At 41.9% G+C, this 10,498-nt stretch overlaps 1 long non-coding RNA gene across 1 annotated transcript; it reads right to left on the bottom strand.

The window, feature by feature from the left end:
• Positions 1-8,737: 8,737 nt before the first annotated feature.
• Positions 8,738-10,251, bottom strand: LOC140850459 (uncharacterized). The gene is made up of 3 exons (XR_012133323.1): positions 10,107-10,251; positions 9,254-9,530; positions 8,738-8,945 (listed from the first exon to the last, which is right to left on the bottom strand). It is a non-coding gene; the product is annotated as an uncharacterized lncRNA (long non-coding RNA).
• Positions 10,252-10,498: the final 247 nt, after the last annotated feature.

Raw genomic sequence — 10,498 nt, 5'->3', positions numbered from 1 at the left:
TGTTGGCGAGGCTGTGGAGAAAGGGGAACCCTCCTACACTGCTGGTGGGAATGTAAATTGGTTCAACCATTGTGGAAAGCAGTATGGAGGTGCATCAAAATGCTCAAAACAGACCTACCATTTGACCCAGAAATTCCACTCCTAGGAATTTACCCTAAGAACGCAGCAATCAAGTTTGAGAAAGACAGATGCACTCCTATGTTTATCGCAGCACTATTTACAATAGCCAAGAATTGGAAGCAACCTAAATGTCCATCTGTAGATGAATGGATAAAGAAGATGTGGTGCATATACACAATGGAATACTACTCAGTCATAAGAAGTGGAAAAATCCAACCATTTGCAGCAACATGGATGGAGCTGGAGAGTATTATGCTCAGTGAAATAAGCCAAGTGGAGAAAGAGAAATACCAAATGATTTCACTCATCTGAGGAGTATAGGAACAAAGGAAAAACTGAAGGAACAAAACAGCAGCAGAATTACAGAACCCAAAAATGGACTAACAGGTACCAAAGGGAAAGGAACTGGGGAGGATGGGTGGGCAGGGAGGGATAAGGGGGGGGAAGAAGAAGGGGGGTATTAAGATTAGCATGCATGGGGGGGAGGGAGAAAGGGGAGGGTGGGCTGCACAACACAGAGAGGACAAGTAGTGACTCTACCACATTTTGCTAAGCTGATGGACAGTAACCGTAATGTGGTTGTTAGGGGGGACCTGATATAGGGGAGAGCATAGTAAACATAGTATTCTTCAGGTAAGTGTAGATTAAAAATTTAAAAAAAAAAAGAAAGAAAGAAAGAAAAGGGGGATTACTCCTTAACAGGATAAAACTATTGGTAAATCAAAGATCAACGCATGCTTTAAATATCCTTAATGTTGATCACTTAAAGGGTGTCAGATGATCAGCTATGGAGGTACTCTTTTCTGATAATATTCCTTTCTCTTAATTAAAAAAAAAAAAAAAAAAGCAGTTACTGTGTGCTGACCTCCAATGAGTTCTGCACAGTGGTATAGAGGGCATGTCAAAGTGTGGGCAAAGGGTCTGTTTGTTTCTACGCAGAAGATCAAGGCCTAGCTTGGATACCCAGAAAATGATCTAAGATACGATATGAGGAGGAGCTTCCGGCATCAGCACTCTCTGGAGGACTCGTGCCGGGGGATGATCATCAAAAAGCCTCCACAGGGATCCGGACGATGCTGCGGTTGTGGCTACATCCAGCCCACCGTCTCCTGGACTTGACATAAGAAGGAGGAGGGAGATGTCTAGGCTAACATGTGCATACAGTGAGACAACGAATTTGACTGGATCTGTACTGTTGGAACTCAACCAGGAGTTGGGAGGGGTGCAAGTTGTAGCACCCCAAAATCTCATGACTATAGACTATCTATGGTTAAAAGAACATATGGGATGTGAACAGATCCCAGAAATGGGCTGCTTTAATTTGTCTGATGGTTCAAGTACAGTTGGAAAATATCCATCATATCATAGATAAATTTTCACAAATGCCTAGGGTGCCTAAATGGTTTTCTTGGCTTCACTGGAGATGGCTGGTAATTATAGATTTGCTTTGTTTATGTCACCATATTCCTATTATGTTAATATGTGTGTGCAAATTAGTTAGTAGTTTAAAACCTATACATACTTAAGGTACTATACAAGAAGATATGTCAAAGAAATAATCAATCCTCCCAAGTTTTCTTCATATGCTACATCTATAGCTTTTCTTCTTCCTTCCTAATTACAAACCTTAAATAGAATTCGTGCCTCATATCGAATTTACCGAGTATCATAATTCCTCCAGGTGGTAAAGATACCTCGAGACAAGTGCTGGGCATAGAAGCCACAGGGCATAAATCTGCAAAGAAGTAAAAAGCTAACCTTTGCAAACAATATGGCTTCTCTCTCACTTACCAACTTTACATTTCCCTGTATGGCCCCGGAAGATGACTGGTTAGCCAGAGACGGGTAAGATTCCTCAAGGGAGGAACAACCTAAGACAGGCACAGTCGCAGGGGGGCCATCAGGTGAGAATTTGGGGATCAACAGAGGTGAGGCTCAGAACCTCACCCCCCCTGCTTTGAGAGAAATCTTCTGCATCCGTGGATGTCTTGCTGCCCTTGTCTAGCCTGGATTAATACTTAGTCCATAGGCACACACCTGATCATCTGATCATCTACATTTGCCTTCTTACAGCACTAAACTATGTTTTCTACCTTTATCTTGCATCTACCTACCACTTCAGCATTTTATTAAAAATAAAAATAATAATAATAATAGGAGAAATGTGGGATCAACATATAAATCAAGTACAAAAATCAAATGAATATTCATATTTGACCTGATGGTTTATAGGTCATATTGCATGATCAAAACCGAAAGTTTCTGTGATGAATGCCCTTGTACTGTTCACCATGTAAGAATTTATTCACTCTGTAAGAATTCGTTCACCATGTAAGAACTTGTTCGTTATACTTCAGAAGATTGGAGACTGACGAGAATTAGGCTTGAGATGGATTAATGATTGTACGTTGAGCATTGACCCCCCTATACTGAATTTTATTGTTGTTAACAACCATTTGATCAATAAATATGAGAGATGCCCTCTCAAAAAAAAAAAAAAAAAAACAAGCGCTTGTGAAAATTGGGCATTCTAAAACTTCCAGAAAATCTAATTAAAAAATATTATGCATTAATGCTAGTTTAAGCTTAACTGAAATGGACATGTCTTTATAGTTATTAGCTGCCAAAGTTTACTTAAAGTCATTTAAGTTGATGTTACCTGTTAAATATTCCAAGAAAATACTTAAAGAAAGGCTTGACTTTGATGTGTGGTGAAAGTTTTATAATTAATTTAGCATAGTTGCTAAAAATAAGTAAACAAGTGTAGCAAATAAACCTTTTAATAATAATAATACTGTATTAATCTATAACAATGTATATATCTGCAAACAGCCTGAGAATTTTTGTGGTAACCAAAATTCTTAAAGTTTGCCAAGTTATTTAAGAAAATAAGATCTTAATATTAAAAAGACTAAGCTAAGTGTTGTTAACAACTACGTAACCTTCTGCAATCGCTTTTAAATTTTCTTATTATCATTCCAGTTAAAAAAAAGTGTTATTTAATAACTATAATTCTATTTGGGCAAGTGCCTTAAAAACTTTTGACAACTTCCCAAAACCAAATTTAAAAAGTATTTTTACCTCTCGATTAACACTGATATTTTCCAGAGGGCCCCTGGAACATATCAGTAGAATTTCTTCTTTTCATCAAGAAAATATTTGACTAATTCGGGTCATTTACCTGATATATATTTACCTGGAAAGCACTGTCAAAAGGAATAATACTGAACTTTATTACTGAATGTTTTATGTTACATAAATATCACTCTTCCCCCTAAAGTGCTTAGTCTTGATTCCCAATTAAATTTACCTGTTACTGTAAATGTGTATGTATTAATTGTACTCATGTGCCCTCTTATTATAATTCTTCAATCAATGTAAATGGTCTTCTGGATATAGACTTCCAAATAGTTGAGTATTTTTGCGTAATAACAAAAGATATCAAGCCCTTTCTCCTCACTATCAAGGTGTTTGTGGTGTGGGACGCATTCTTCCTGCTCTAATAGACCACCTGGATATAAGCACAAGAGACTTCTCCGAGTTCTGCCATCTGACTGTGATGAAAACTTGAAACTTTGAGGTCCTGTCACTGTTGCAGTTGCAGCTGCATTCCTCCTGCCAGTTCCTAGACTTGTCATTGGAATGCAGAAAGAGATATCTAAGCTGGCCTGTGCATATAGCAAAACAACAAATTTGACTGCTTCTGTATTATCTGAACTCAACCAAGAACTAAGAGAAGTGTGAGGGGCAGTGCTTCAAAATCGTGCTACTATATAGAGTATCTGCTGTTAAAAGAACATGTAGGATGTAAACAGTTTCCAAGAATGTGCTGTTTCAATTTGTCTGATTTTTCTCAAACTACTCAAAATCAATTAGATGATATCCATCATATTGTCAATAAGCTTTTACAAATGTTTGAGCTATCTAGTTTTCTTAATTTCATTAGATATAACTAGTAATTGTAAGTCTGCCTTTGTTATGTATCTATATTCCTATTGTTAATGTGTATATGCAATTTAACTAGCAGTTTGTTAAAACCTATATATATATTCAAGTTATGTCTGTCTTTCGACATGTTCAAAGAACCCCTGAATAGTGTCTGGCACGCTGTCACACCTCTCTTAACCCTAAGCATTTTATGTCTTCTATTGCTGTTACTAGGGCCTTGTGTCTTTTGCAGCATGTGGAAACTCATCCAACAAGCCTTAAGAAACCTGCATCATTTGAAATTGCAGACGGCCCCCCACTTGTAAACCATAAGATCTAAAGTCAAGTATGGTAGCCAGTGACGGGTAAGATATGGTTGAATGGTAAATACCAACCTAAGACAGGGAGTGGTCGACAGAGGACTATGCCCCCATGATGGGTAAGGATTTACTTCAACCATACAACCTAAGACAGGCACATACCTTGACCCAGTCTGAGTTAGGCTGGTTATTTTATTAAAGAAAAAAGGGGGAGATGTTGGGAGCCGGGGCTATGTCCCTTCCCCCACGTCTGAACGCAGCATGGGAAAGCACAAGCTTGAGAGCAACCGGTGCAGTCCTTGGAAGTTATCTGCTCACAAAAACATATCTTGTCCTTGAAGATGAGCCAAGACTCCTCCCTCTGAAAATAGGGAGACCTTGAGGATGTGTAAAAACACCTCCCCACCAGCGCCACCTAAGGTCCAATTATCTCCTGACCCACCCCTTACTTGCTATTTGTATAAATTGAGCCTGTAAACAATAAACTTTGCCATCTTGATCAGACATCCTGTCTTGCTGGTCATTCTTTGTATCTCTTGCTTGTCTCATTTCTGCAGGCATCTCCGGCACACTCCACGTTCGTCCTGCGGGCCGGGACAGACAACAATCAAATAGCTAATTAACTGTCAATCCATTATTTCACAATGTTTCTGATAACTACTTCCTGACAGCTATAAATAGGGAGAAATATCTTTGCAAATAGCAGTTATAAGACCCTGATCCAGCCTCTGTTGATAGAAACCACTCTCTAAATCTGCAGTTCCTTATCTAATCCATGACATTCATTCACATTCCATCATCCCCAAAGAAAAGGAAATCCTTTGTCTATTCAACCAAAAGGATACACCATGGTTGGTTTGCCATAGTTTAGGCAACTGTTTAATCATTTCATTCATGTTGTCCTTACTTTCCTGAGGATGAACCATGTGTTCAGAGAGGGCATTTGTCAGTTCCCACATCTTTGGGACCTGTCAGCCTTCACGGTAATTCTGCAGGGTGGGCATTAGTTGCCCCTGTGTTTGGGGAAATTGAGTGACTATTCAAAGTCTATCAGTGGAAGTATTAGTGTTCCCTCCTAAGTCTAACCTCAAATGAAATAACTGTACCACGTTGAGTGTTGATCTCTTACAATGGAGAGAGATGTACCCACAGACTGCTCTGCCACTCAGACCTCTCATTGTATCCCATCATGCCCCTTAGCTAACTGCCCTCCCCACTCCAATCCTGTGAACTTCCCATTTGCTCCCTCTTCTCATGCTGTCAAGAGATGTCCCAAATTAGGCCCGGCAGTACAGGCAGGAAATAAAAAGAGCGGGATAAGAAGGAGAATTGTCAGCAGTCCACCAACATCCTCCTTGCAAAATGTTTTGCATATTGCTTGCCCTCCTACATCTTTTTCTTTTTCTGTCCATACTCGTGACTAATTCTCCACACCATCTCCTTAATAATTCATGTGCTAAGCCACAGGGCAGACACCAAAATACTGTAGAATTGATGGCATTTTTGTTGAGTCAGATTGTTGTATGCTATCACTGCTATGAAGATCTTTATATGATTTACAGCTGCCTCTAGAAGAAAAAAATCTCAGCAGCACTGTTTCCTCATTCATCTTTGCTCTGATGCTGGTAAACTGATTCATTCAAATGAGAAAAATCTACTTCGACATCTTGGTTTCACATGCATCCTATTAGAAGTAGACCATCTTCCTGGGTACATAGAGGTTTGCTAAGGTTTTTAACCCAAAAAGTTTCTAATTTCCTCTGAAGTGTATGTAGAGCCCACATGTGTGAAACTTTATTCTTAGTTGAAGGTGAAGAAGGAAGCTTAAATGATTGCTTCTCTACTGAAGGCTATTCCCTAAAGTTAAAATGAAACCCTGTTGGATCCCCCTGAGGAAGGCGCCGCCCCAAATCACTCACCAAAGACGTTTCTTGATGCAACAAGCAAGAGGAATTTATTCAGAAGCCAACTAGTTGGGGTCCAAGTCAGCCCGTCGCAGCGGGTCTCAACGAGGACCCTGAGCACTTACAACTAAGTGGTTATATAGGATTTTCTGAGGCATTCAGCCCTAGAGGATTACCATGGTTACAGATTGTGTTGTAGTAACAAGATAACAATACTACATAGCAAGATAACAATACTACATAGCAAGATAACAATACTACAGAGGCAGTAATTTTTCAAACCTATGATTTCTGGGTTAGTGCCACGTCCTGGGGGTGTAGCAAGGTAGGGTCAGCTTTTATGCTTAACTAACCGAAAGGTTAGCGCTGCCAGCAGTCATGATTGATTAACTTGTTTTTCCAGAGGAGTTACCTGGTTTCAGTTGTTCCCTCTGAGTCATATGTCAGAATGGTTTTCAGGCTTCAAGATGGCTACTCTTAGGATAACTTATTTCTCAGGGAGGTTGGGGTCCTACATTCCCCACTTCTTTTTCTGAACATTCTAATCATGGAATGTTGGTGTCTTCTTGATGTGTGAGGGTATGATACTGTTGTCTCAGCATTAGCACCTGCACAGCACTTACTCTTTCTCTAATAAAGGTTATTACTCGATTTAAAATGCAGGGACCTAAGGTGAGGAGCAATATAAAAATAAGCAGGGGTCCTGCCAAGGTGGATATTAGAGTTGTAAGCCATGGGGATCTAGAAAACCAGGATTCAAACAGGCTCTGGTTAGCTTCTCGTTCTCGCTTTCGCTGATCTAATCTTTCTCTCAGTTTAGACATTGAGTCTCTTACTACTCCAGTATGGTCTGCATAGAAGCAACATTCTTCTTTTAGAGCTGCACATAATCCACCTTCTTTTAGAAATAGTAAATCTAACCCTCGTCTATTTTGCAGCACTACTTCAGAGAGGGAGGTTAGGGACTCTTCAAGTTTAGAAATAGACTGTTCTATAGTTCTCAAATCTTCATCGATAGCTATTCTTAGTCCTTCATAATGTTGGTTTTCTTGTATAATTGCAGCCGCCCCTGTTCCTACTCCGGCTGCGACTACTACTTCTAGTAATACAGCTAGAGTGAGTGAGACTGGCTCTCTCTTATACCTTAGTCTAGGTTCCAATTCTGCCACGAATGAGAAGTCATCATGATACATTAGTCTGGGTACTAACTGGACCATTATACAGAATTCGTGGGAGAAGTTGAAGACAGAGGTGGAAACACATGGAGTTAGTCCAGTATTACAGGCCCACCATCCTTCAGGTGGTGGGACTAAATACCTGTTTTCTCTTGTGGGGATCATGGGGATGGTCTCATTACATAAATTTTTATGCGTGGCGGGAACCGTACCTAGACACTTTCCTATTCCAGACACTTCGGTTAGTGTTAGCTTTTTATGACTGCCCCAACTACAAATTTCGTGGCTGGTTGTATTCTTAAAATCAGCTGACAATCCCAGCCCTTCATAATAAGGTGGTCTAGAAGAAAAACATAACCAACAGGACTCTGTAGTTTTAGGGTCGGTGGCATTTAAGACTCTGAAAGCTCCCTCAACAAGGTTGAGGAGGCGCTGTCCATTGCTAGAAAAGGAGGTCAGTGGGCTAGGAGCAAAGACGGGGACAGCTGAAATAGTTAGGGTTCTTTTCGGGGCTGGGGTTGGGAGGCGAGGCTGATCTGGTAAGACAGCGTTTGGTCCTACTGGAATAGCCGGGAGGGTTTCTACTTTGAGTCTAAGAGTGAATACAACTCCATTATCATATCCTTCCTGATAGAGTCTTAATCCCCACATGAGCCCTCTTTCCCAATTTGCTCCCTTTCCGGCTTCAGTAAAGGAAATATCAATAAGATTACAGGTAGAGCTGGTCATACATTGGGCCTGAGTACTGTTTCTTTTAACTCTTATAAGACGTGAAGGGGAGCTCCCGGCATTTCTGCCTATCCAATGACATGTCCCTGTTTGTTCACAGCCCCAATTTTTGCAGAAAAAGTCTGTCTGCCCACCACACTGTGAGGCCTTAGCACGATCGGTTGAGGGGGCTGGGCACACATAGAAGCAGGTATCTTGGAGTTTTTTCATAGAAGCCCGAGATCCACATCCTGGCCTTCCTATTCTACCTCCGTGCCGAGGGTCTTGTTTGAAGAGAGTACATATGTCTACAGTGAGGGTAGGCCACCAAGTCCCCCTAGGATGCTGTTCTGTTAACTGGACTACTACTTGGTGGGAAGCTGGGGTAATGATTTGCCATGTCAGTAACCTGGGTTCATGGGGGTTAGGGTTCTGGTGGGTTGGAAGTAGCAGGAGCATCAGAATTACTAACAGCATAATTCTATTTACACAAGCAAAGCTTAAGGGGGTTATCAGTTCGAGTTACTCGCCAGTCCGGGTCTGGGGGTGCCTTCTTTAGATGTGAAGCGTGTATCCAAGAAGAGACGTCGTCCACTTTTACAGCTGTGGGAGTAGTCAGGAGGACGATGAAAGGTCCCTTCCACCGTGGCTCGAGGTTTCCTGTCCGGTGCCTTCTCACGTAGACTGGGTCTCCCACCTGGAACTGGTGAGGCACCGAGAGGTCTTCTGGCTGATAGGCTTCCTTGATGGAGGCCCACACCTCTTTCTGCACAGCCTCCAAGGCTCGTAACCTTTCAAGCAAAAACTTATTAGTTGCACACTCAGGGAATGTATGAAGATGTGCTGACTGAAGCGGGGCCGGGGCCCCAAACATTATTTCGAAAGGCGTTAGTCCAAAGCGGCTGGGAGTGTTCCTGACTCTAAACAGGGCAAAGGGAAGGAGGACTAACCAATCACATAAGCCAGTCTCTATGGACAATTTAGTCAAGGTCTCTTTTAGAGTTCTGTTCATCCTTTCTACCTGTCCTGAGCTCTGGGGCCTGTATGCACAATGCAATTTCCAATCCGTCCCCAGGATCTTGGCCAATCCCTGACTTACCTGGGCAACAAAAGCAGGGCCGTTGTCGGAGCCGATTACCTTTGGAATCCCAAACCTGGGAAATATTTCTTCAAGGATTTTTTAGACACCGTCTGAGCTGTTTCAGTTTTGGTGGGGAATGCCTCTGTCCATCCTGAAAATGTGTCTAGAAAAACTAGAAGGTACTTATATCCATACTTAGCAGGCTTAATTTCAGTGAAGTCAACTTCCCAATAAGTTCCTGGGCGATCTCCTCGAAGTCTTTTCCCGGATATTGCTTGATTTTTGCTCACGTTTACTAATTGACAGGGAACACAATTTTTTATAATCTCGTCAACTAATTTTCCTAATCTAATAACATGATAAGGGGAGTCTCGAACTAAAGTCTTTAGGTTTTTTGCTCCCAAATGTGTCAGTTGATGTAATTGCCTTAAGTATTCTTCTGCCTCTTTCCGGGGCAGGACAACTTTTCCTTTTTCAGACTTGTATATCTCTTGGGGTGAGGAATTTTTGAACCCTAATTTGTTTATACAAACGAGATCTTCAGGTGTGTACTGGAAGCTCTTGATGTGAGTGGCTTCCGGACACACTTGAAGGGGCAAAATGTTCATTTCCTGAGCCGCTTGCTTTGCGGCTTGGTCTGCTCTCCGATTTCCTCGAGCTATTGGAGAGTCATCTTTCTGGTGTCCAGGGCAATGCATTATTGCTACTTCTTTAGGCCTATGGATGGCTTCCAGCAAATCTAAAATTTCTTGTTTGTTTTTAACATCTTTCCCGGCAGAAGTTAACAGCCCTCTCTGTCTATAAATAGCCCCGTGTATATGAGCAGTGGCAAAGGCGTATCTGCTGTCAGTGTAGACGTTAAGTCTCTTACCTTCTGCCATCTTTAGGGCCTGAGTCAGGGCGATGAGTTCTGCTCGCTGTGCAGAGGTGCCCGTTGGGAGTCCACTGGCCCATACAACTCGGTCATCATCTACTACTGCAGCTCCGGCCATTCTCTTACCATCTATGATGTAACTGCTCCCGTCTGTATACCAAGTCAGGAGTCTCGTTCCCTCTAAGGGCTGATCTTGCAAGTCCTGGCGGGTTCCTGTCTCTTCAGCCAGGATTTCCTGGCAGGTGTGAAGCACTTCTTTCTCCAAATCGGGGAGCAGAGTGGCCTGGTTTAGGATGGCAGGGGGGGCAAACTCTACTCGATCAGGATTCAGGAGTAAGGTTTGGTAGTGAGTCATTCTGGCATTCGACATCCATCTCTCGGGTGGTTGC

The sequence above is a fragment of the Manis javanica genome, chromosome 7 (genome assembly GCF_040802235.1).
Source record: "Manis javanica isolate MJ-LG chromosome 7, MJ_LKY, whole genome shotgun sequence".
Taxonomy (NCBI): domain Eukaryota; kingdom Metazoa; phylum Chordata; class Mammalia; order Pholidota; family Manidae; genus Manis; species Manis javanica.
The sequence above is the reverse complement of the archived record's forward strand: the minus strand, read 5'-3'. Positions and strand labels throughout refer to the sequence as shown.